The following is a 10622-nucleotide window of genomic DNA, read 5'->3' as shown; positions in this document are numbered from 1 at the left end:
GTGAATCTTTAAAGTATGATTCAAACACTATCTTTTCCTCGGCTCTTGAATTGAGTTTATATTCTATAAAATGTTAATGTTAAATAATCTTTTAAAACTCAGTGGACCATATATGTGTGGTTCTATTTCTAGATTTTCTGTTTTATTCCAATGATCTATATGTCTTTCCTTACACCAACACTGCCTGGATTACTGTAGCTTTAGAGGAAATCTTAAAATTAGGTACTAAATGTCTTCCAACACTGTTTTCTTTCTCTTTTTACTTTTCTAGGTCCTTTGTACTCCTACATAACTTTTAAATCTCAATATTCAATTCTTCATTTATAGCAAGTATACATAGACTTGAATTTTTATATATATCTTGTGTTTTTTAATCCTGCTAAATTCAAATACAAGTTCTAGGGGCTCCTAGGGATTTCTTAGTATTTTCTCTGTAGATGATCATTTCATCTACATATAAAGATTTTACTTCTACCTTGCCAATCCTATCCTAATTGTGTCACTTTATTGCCAGACTATTTTGGTTTGGGCCTATGTTTCAAAGTTTAATGCACAGATGAAGAGTAAGCATATCTGCCCTTGTTCCCCACCTTAAGGAGAAAGCATTGTATCTTCTCCATTCATATAAGGCATTTTTTCTGGAAGTATGGAATACATGTCTTTAATCTGTTGAGAAGGTTCTGTTCTACTTCTAGTCTCCTGATAGCTTTTACCATGAACAGCTGTGGAATTTAGTCCAATACTTTTTCTCCAACTAGTGACAGGATCATATGGCTTTTTCCTTTCCTCTGTTAAAATGATGACTTTCAGGGGTGGATCTTCCAATGCTGAACCAACACTGCCATCCCTATAATAAAACCACTTTCTACATACTACCAAAAATAAATAAATAAATAAATAAATAAATAAATAAATAATGATTCAGGTATTGCTGTATTCTTTACTGTGTAATAAAACAGTTTTTTAAAAATTATTTATTGTTTATAAATAATGTAGTTACAATCTGATTTTTACAAGTAATAAACAAAATTATCAAAGTAATTAAATGGAGACCCTGAGGTTTGAGAAGTCTGTTAAATGAGACTCCCCTTGGTGAATAAAGGAGCAGCTGCCCAGGAAACAGTTATTCTGGTCTTTGTTAACTAATGGGAGTCCCAATACTTTTCATAGCCTTATGGGAGACACACCCCAATAAACATTGTCTAAATATGTTATTATAAAATGTTTACATTGGTTATCATGAAAGGGTTAAGTTCTAAATATATTATTATAAAATGTTTACATTGGTTAAGTTCTAAATATGTCATTGTGATATGTTAACATTGGTCATCTTCAAAAGATTAAATTTTCTATGGGAAAAACAAGAAGGTGTTGGAGGAATGGAAGGGTTGAAGGGAGGGCTTGGCAAGGGTGAAAAATAAGAACCAAGAGAGACTATGTGAAGGTGCAAATTTCCAATGATGAATATCATTATATTGTATACCTAAAATGTACCAATGATTAGAATGAATAATCGATAATGCAAAATGGGAAGAAAAGGTCCAAAGGGCTAGGGGTAGTGGGAGGGGCAGGGGAAAGGAAAGAAGGGAAAGGAAAAATGATGAGAAATGTAAATAAAGCCTTTGTAAATAGGGAAGGGTGGAGGGGGTGAAGGGAGGGCTAGGAATGGGGAAAAAAATAAGAACCAAGATGCATTATGTAAAGGCACAATTCCCAATGAGAAATGTAATTGTGTTGTACACCTACAATGTACCAATAAAAGAATTTAATAAAAAAAAAACAAGAAGGTGTTATTAAAAAGATGCTTTTGGTACCAAGCTACATTAAAAGATATAAGGTTTCATAATTATGATACTTATTATTGCTACTTTTCTAGTGTAAAAGATGTATTCATGCCTTCTAACTGTATGAGTCTTCCAACATATTGTTTATGGTAATAACCTCCTTTAGATTCAGGTATTCACCTTTCTCTTATGCTCCAGCTACTTATGGTAACAGGTACATTTATAGGCCCATACATTTCCTCAGATGGCATCCTATCAAAAGATAACAACTTGGGTAAGAATTTTCGTGTGTGTGTTTTTGAAGGGGAGTGAGTGCATTTAACAATGGCTATTTTATACTAAGATAAACATTTAAGTGTGTTACAAAGATATCATTATGATTGTCATGGTAAAATATTATGTGTGGCTCTTGATTTAAAGCTCTTTTTCTGTTAACATTCTACAGGAATTCAACTACTAGAACTATGATTGGTAAAAATAACAGTCTTCTAACTATATTTTATATTCCAAAATGCTTGCTATCCAGGTAAAATTATAATAGTTAAGTTTACTGCTCCTATTATGCTAATGATATTGAACTTCTCTTCTGGGTGTTCAACAACTAAAGATTAGAGACCAAAACTAGAAAGGTAACTGGGCTAAGAAGACAGCCAATATTTTGGCCCTGGCCCTCCAAGGTCAGCAAAAGATCCAAGATATGAGGAATCCTTTTCTAAAAGATCCTACATCTTTAGTAAGTCACCCAACCTCCTGAGCAAGGGAATTTCTGGACACTAAATCAACAACTGCAGTTGCCAAAGAAAAGTCATCTGGAGGAAAAAAATCTCCCATGCTTTCACAGAAAGCAACATGGTCAAGCAAGGCCATGACACATTCTGACAGCTGACACTGACAGAAGCTGTGATTCCAAGATTATAATTCCAAGATAATGCCTGAGGAGACTTAATTGACCTTGATAGATAGCAAGAGATTAATTCTAATTAATATAGGTCTCACCTTAACTTGGTCCTGAACACCCAGTAGAAAAGTATAACTGAAGATATGTCAAATCAAGACCACAGTAATAAAGCTAGATTTTTAAATTAATTAATTTTTAATAAGTAGAGGCTCTAATTGCTGACCCCTTCGGGCAGTTTTCAGATACACTGGTGGCTAACCAGTGGGTCATTAGATAAAGCCATGGTAAAATTTATATGAGCTCAATAAGAGTCTTTAAATTTTTTAGCTAAAATTATTGTTTAATTATTTAATTTTTAATCTTTTTACAGCTAAAATTAAAAGAAATTATGACAAAATATCAGACTTATAGATAATCTGCATTAGTGGAGGGTCTGAGTCAGTAAATTAACACACTATTTTAGTCCCTTAAAAACAGGTTCTGACCATGGCTATTTCCCTAAACCACCTTTTTATTTTAGTGCTTATACTGTGATTATACATACTATAATTTCTTTAAAAAAATTTTTTATTCTTGCCTATGGGCTGCCAAACTCTAAGTGATCATAGAGTTAATATCAACAACAAATGTTCTAGACCTTTTTTACCAAAATCCACCAGATTAACTTTATGAAGAGAGTTTATAATTGCTGAATTACAACATAATTTTTATTTAAGGCCTGTTAAATTAGCTCTAGAAGAAGCCCCTAACTGTGATCATTCCTACACCAACCCTTCCCAGCTCAAAGCAATTTGATGAAACCTGCACCCCTTTCCCCTAACCATAGATGGGGATAACACTTTAAAAAGGAACTTATTATAGACAACTAAACCAGTTAAATGCATTATAGGTCCTTATAACCCAAAGGAACAAGCCATTATTGGGTGTACTCACTTTTCCCTAAAAACACACTTACATAAGCAAAAAGAGGGAACACAGCTACCTCTACAAGCTCAATTAGATTTTGTTACCTTCTCTTGTTGCTTTCATTTAAAAAAATTTTAAATCCACTTATGGAAAGTAAATATACTTCATTATAACTCCATTGATACTAAGGTAAATCTACAGACATGTCCTAGACACAAATGTGGTCAAAAGATGTCCTAACTAAAAGATAAAATGGCTCAATACAATTAATAACATAGGGGTCAAAATATTCTTGTGTTCTAACAAAGAACAAGTTCAGACCTGCAGAGATCACCAGAACTGACACATAACCTGCCACTGAAACCCAGGAACAGACCTATTGTCCCATAAAGGAACTACAACCAGCCAACCCCTCCATGCCATGCAATCTTGACTCACCCTGCTACAGCTGCTGCTGTTTCCAAAAAGGAAAAGTGTAGATGTAGCAGACATCTCTGCCCAGTACTAGCAGGCTACATATATAAGTGGCACTTACTTGTTTTTCCACATTTCAGCAATATTGTTTTATCTTAGGAGTCTGACCAAAGCTTTACAAGACTCAAATGGGCATGACAGATAGTAGAGCTTGGCTAATATTGCTCCTTTGCTAATGGCTACTACTGAGACTTAAGTCTAGTCTATGAAGTAGCAGGCCTCAGCTGAATTCACTTTCAGCCCAAGTCAACCTGGCTTGAACCAAATCCTTCCCCCTGAATTATGTCTTCTCACTGACCTGATGGGTTACTGATTAAATGCAACCCAGTCTCAGCACCTTTGATCTCTCCAAGCAAGACAAGCAGTGCCTTCCTCCTTTACATCCCTGTCTCCATATCAGATATCCCTGCTTGCATATCAGATATTTTTGCATCCATATTAGCCATTGCCAGATGCTTTTGAAAGTTTCACACTGTGCCACTAAATGTCTTCAAAGCATAATTTTTTTTAACTTCCCATGCTTCTAGTCAGTAAAATACTGGGTGCCCTTGGCACCCCTCTTCTTTGCTGCCTATAGCAGCACTGATCAGCCTCAAGACCCAACTTTCTTTCTAAGTCTCATTTTCTTGACTCTTTTTCAGCTTATGTTGTAGTGTCTCACAGGAGACTCTATACTTAACTACAGAAGTCCATAGTAATGTCCACATTTCCATTCCCTATAGTTGTCCAACTCTTTCAATATGCTAAAATTTACTGAATCATTCACTTTAAGTTTGTAAATAGTATAGTAGGCAAATTGTAGTTTAATAAAGCTGTTAGTAAAAAAAATTCCTTCCATATGTCTAATTACTGAATTTATTGCCATGAATTCATAATGTTCCCTTATCAGTTTAATGTTTGTATGATCTAAAATTAATTGCTTTTCTCTCATTCTTGATAGTGGTGATTTGTATCTACTTTTATCATCAATCTTGGTATAGGATTATCAATTTTATTGTTTTTTTAAAAAACTGCTTTGAGATTTTGTAAATTTTCTTTATTGCTTTCTGTTTTATTAATTTCTTCTGTCATTGTTGCTTCCTCCATTCTGTATGAATTGGGTTTAAGTTATTCTTCAATCTCTTGTATTTTCCCCCTTCATGATAAAAGGTTTGATTATTGAGCCATGATCCTTCTTCATCTGTAAGTTCATGCCATGACCATTATGAATTTCCTGTGGAACACTTCTGATGGTTAATGTTGATTGTACAATTTGATTGGTTTGAGAGTCATGAGATTAGTAAAGCAGGCGTCTAGATGTATGTGGATGGGTTACAGGGCATAACCATCTATACCCGATCTATACCCAGTCACTGGCCCCTTCCTCTCTGGCTCTTCCCTTGTGTTCTGCTTCAGCCACTATGAAATAGGCAGCTTTGCTTCACCATGCCCTTCCATCATGATGCTCTTGTCTTGGGGCCAGCCTAAGATAGAGTAAAACCTGTCAAACCAAGAATGCAGAATAAATCTCTCCTCCTTTAAGTTGTAGGTGTCAACAATTGAATGAAAAACCTGAGCAATATAGCACTGCTTTAGCTGAATCCCATAAATTTCTGAGCTGTTTTGTTTTCATTTTACTTTAAATTGAATATTTTCTATTTTCTTCTATGATCACTTCTTTGAATATGTACAAGTTCGTATCTAGTTTCCAAATATTGTGTGAATTCTCAAATCAATTCTCTTATTGAATGCACTAAATTTTATTATGGTAAGAACATATGCAATGTACAATGATCACAGATGGACTCCATGACTCTAACCCCCAGTTTCATTAGCTTACAACCTCTTCTCCTTGAGCTTAATATTTGTAAATATGATTGAATGGTACTCCAATCACTAGACTGTATTATAGCTCAAATGAAGAGAATCTGAAGATCCCTGCAGGTGAGGGGAAAATGCAAATTAGATGCCTAGTTAAAGTCACTAGTTAGTGGACTTACAGTTAACCCACCAAGGAAGAATTTATCTTAAATTAATCTCATGTTATCAGATGAATTCTTTAAAAGAGGAATTAGAGGTCAAAGATAAAAATATTTAGAGATTTGAAAGAGGAGAAAACCTTTCCTATTGATTTTGAAGAGGTAAACTGGTAAATTCTCAATACTCCTCTCCACTTACCCTACCCAGCCTCTAATAATCACTGTTATAAATTCCAGTCATCGTTTTAAAACATCAATATATGAAAAGGATTATGCAGCATTTGTCTTTCTATATCTGCCTTATTTCACTTACATTAATGCCATTTAGTTTCATTGATTTGCTGCAAATTATGGGGTATGATTCTGTTTTATGGTTGAAATATATATTACATTTTCTTTGTATATATTACATACATAACATTTTATACATATTACAATATCTACATATTACATTTTCTTTATCCATTCACCCATTTATGGGTGTTTGGGTTGATTCCATATTTTAGCTATTGTGAATAATGCAGCAACAAACATGGATGTGTAGCTGTCTCTTGGATATGTTAATATAATTTTCTACAGGTATATAACCAGGAATGAGATAGCTGTATCTAATTTTAATTATTGAAGCACCTCTATACTATTTCTATAGTCCCTATGCTAATCTACATTCTCAAAAAATAGTTATATGAGTTTCCTTTTTTGCCACATACTCTGCGGCATTTCTTATTTTTTTGTCTTTCAGATAATAACCAAAGTAACTAGATTAAGATAATTCATTGTTTTGACTTGCATTTCCCTGATGGCTAAGGGAGGTAAGCATTTTTCATAAATGTTTTGTCCATTTGAATCATCTTTTTTGAAAGGTCTATTCATACCATTTGCCCAATTTTAATTGCATTATATGTGGGTTTTTGAATTTTTAAGTTTCTCATACATTCTGGATATTCGTGCTTTGTCAGATGAAGAGCTTGTAAGAGTTTGGCCCTATGCTGTAGGTTGTCTCTTCACTCATTGTACTGAAACTTCTTTGATATCTCACATTCCTTCTGTTTTTAGTATTTTTTTCCATTATATCTTGTATTGGAAGTTTCTGGCAATGAATTTTTTCAGGCTTTGTTCGTTTGAAAATGTATTTATTAAGCCTTCATTTTTGAAATATTATTTTTAATAGGTAAAGAAATTTAGGTTGATTGTATTGTTTTTTCAGCATTTTAAGAATGCCAATTTGCCTTCTGTGTCTTGTATACTTTTACCCATGAAGTATTAGGGATTGAATCCAGGACCTTCATACTAAGCTACAACCTTTCATATTTTTAAGACAGGGCCTTGCCAAGTTATTAAGTTTCTGGACTCAAATTTGTCATCATCCTGCCTCAGACTCTGAGATTGCTAGGATTATAGGTAGGCACCACCACACCTAATCTGTCTTATATAATTTTTGTTTTCTGATATATTCCTAACTTTTTTCTCTGTGCTTAAATCTTCACCCACCCACCTATGCTGCCTTCAAGATTTTCTTTATATCTTTGGTTTTTACCAGTTTAACTATGGTATGTCTAAGTGTAGGTGGATGTTCTCATTGTTGTCAATATTTGTCTACTTTTAACATTTATCCTATTTAAGATTACCTGTTTTGTCATTATTAATTTTGGAACATATGATTTACCTTATATCTGTCCTCTGTCCCTTTCCTGATCCCCTTGATCCATCTCCTGTCTCTGGATCTATTTTCTTGGCTCAGTTTCAAACATTTCTTATAATACAGCCCCAATACTGGATTCTCATATCTAAATTCCATCTCTGTTCACATTTCCAATCTGATTGTACTTATTATAACTACTTTTTGAATCTCAGGTAGTGCATGCTATATCCAAGTTCCTAGGGGTCATTTGTCCATAAAAAAGATCATATCTACATGCTAATATTTTAGGGAAAATATTACAGTATCCAATTTTTAGTAGATGATATAGCCTTTTACTTGAAATGTGTAAATTCTACACAACTGTCGACTATGTTGTCACAATGTAGGAATAAAAAAAAAGTTGGTATCTTATATATTCCCTGGCTTTATTACTAAATATTTGCATCCATTGAAAGAGAGGCTAGGTTGTGCATGGTTCTAAACAACCCCAAACTCAATGACTTAGAATTATAACAACTTTGTTATACATTCCTTTGCTCTGTGTCATCCTTTAGGATCATGCACATTTAGGATCCTACGCTGCATCTTGGTGTTTGCCTAAATGCCAAGACTTCCAAAAGGTATGCTTAGAGTGAGGTACTGGATGGTGAATCTTCTACCTGCAGCAGACACTTATCCCTTAATACTTGTAGCAATAATCAAAGTAACTCACATGTCCATGGCTAACTTTGAGAGATATCAGGAGAAGAAAATTTTATAAAAAGGCGCTAATAGACCCTATATCAATAGGTTTTTCAACTAGTTAAAAAAAAACCTACTTAATAAAATTTTCATCACTAATCTGATTGGAACAATTAGTAAATATATCTATCTTATTACACTTTTCTAAATTAAAAAATATTTTCCATATCTTCTCTTTCACAAGGTTTCAAGGGGAATTAGTTACCTCTTGGAACCATATTTTGTCTCTAACAATCATTTTTCTTTTCTTTGGAAATCCAGAGATAAATGCCATCTGGACATAGCATTTTTATCATCAAATGTTTTAATTTCTTGATCATCTGTTCTGGAAAGATACAGTTGTCCTTCAATGTTTATTTTTCCTTTCCTGAAAACTAATTTTTTCTGGCATCTATTCCTCTCTCTTCCTCTCAGCACAAACTCAAGCAAAGCTTTGGGAGTTTGCCAGTGACTCTTTCTGGTACAAATCCATTCCTCTTGTGTTTTATTACTAGAGTCCTTGTAAAATAGTGTGTTAAAGGGCAATGCACTGACTGGGATTTGCTGTCTTGAGGGTAAAATTAATATTTTCTCACTGAACTAGATGTTGGAGAAGGAGATACAGTATATAGCTTCTGGAATCTGTTTTGATAGGCTCCTCCTTCAAGAAGAAGTTTCAGAAGTAAAAAGTTTGCTGACAATATGTATACTCTGGTTCATCTTTAAATACTTCAGGGTCAAGGATTATTAGACTTTCAGCCTTAATTTTGGACTTCAACATCTTCATTTGCAGGAATTCAGCATTTGCAGGATATGATATATTAATCAATTCTTCACTTTATTCTCAACACACCTTAAAATACATGCACCATATACTCTGCCTCTTGTATATGTGTATTGGCCTCTTCTGAATTCTGCTACTACTCTTCATTTGGTGGCTTAAAATTCTCAGCCCAATATTTTCCCACAAGTATCTAAATGGATGGGAAAATTAACCTTTGGGAATTGTGTAACATCATTTATTTTATCAGATTTTCCATTTTCATTCTGTATATTTTCTCCGTATCATTTTCTTTTGTATGTAAAACTCAAAGAAAACATAACAGTTTGAATTTTAATTCCTTCTCAGACTCCATTTTAATTATTTGAGATTTGAGAATAATTTGAAACATAGAATATTAATACCGAGCCACAAAGTAATATGGTGAGGGTTTTTTTCTATTCATTTAAATAAAACCTCAAATTAAACAGAAAATTTTCAAATGGATTCCATTCTAATTATTTACAACAGTTACATTGTATTTTTTATCATTTATCCTCAGAAGTGCTTGAGAGCTACTAGAGAATTTCATATAAACTTTGGCTCCTCCTAAAACAACCATTCATCTTGTAAAAAAAAAAAAATACATGGAAAGTAGTTTTTACTGGTTTTTTCCTTCCTACATCATGGTTTCATTGATGCTCTGCATGGCAGATGAGAATATCATTCCTGACTCCATATCTTGAGAACTAGGGGTTCCACAGTGTTGCAAGGACTCATGAAATCATTCTTCCTTCATTAAGGTTTTATAATAAGAGCTTGCTGCCCTCCTCCATTATCCTACACCTGAATATGGACCTCACATACCTTCTCAGGTAGTGTTACATCACTTTGTGAGAAGAGATGGATACAATTCCATCTCATGAAATGACTGTTTCATTTGCAGATCCCTCAACATTCACATAAACACTCTTTTAACTTTTAAGATTTTGTTAAAAGGCAAGTTCTACAAAAAGAAACAAACAGATAATGAATGACATATACCAGAGGAAAAAAGACAACTTCTAAGGGAGACCTCTCCTACTATGCTTGAATATTGATAAGTATGCAACCCCCTTTCCCCATACTGTCTTTTCCATTATTAGTAGTATTAGTATTCTATATTCTACTTTTCATTGTCTATGTGTCTTAGTTACTTTTCTCTTATTGCTGTTGCAAAATACCCAACACCCAAAGTTAAAGGGAAAGGGATTATTTAGCTCACACTTTGTAGAGGTTTCAGTCCATAATCAGCTGGCTCCAAGGCAACGTGAAACATGGCAGAGGGGTGTCATAGAGGAGAAATATTCCATGGAAGCCACACAGTACCAAAAGCAACAAGGGAAATTTAACAGCATATTTCTGACCCTTTTATATTATCCAGACCACCAGGATTAGGGTGGTGTCAAACCAATCAAAGTACTGGTTTAGTAATCATATG

The sequence above is a fragment of the Heterocephalus glaber genome, unplaced genomic scaffold (genome assembly GCF_053883595.1).
Source record: "Heterocephalus glaber isolate CG9 unplaced genomic scaffold, H.glaber_assembly_v1.0 deba00000122, whole genome shotgun sequence".
Taxonomy (NCBI): domain Eukaryota; kingdom Metazoa; phylum Chordata; class Mammalia; order Rodentia; family Bathyergidae; genus Heterocephalus; species Heterocephalus glaber.
Note: the sequence above shows the minus strand (reverse complement) of the source record.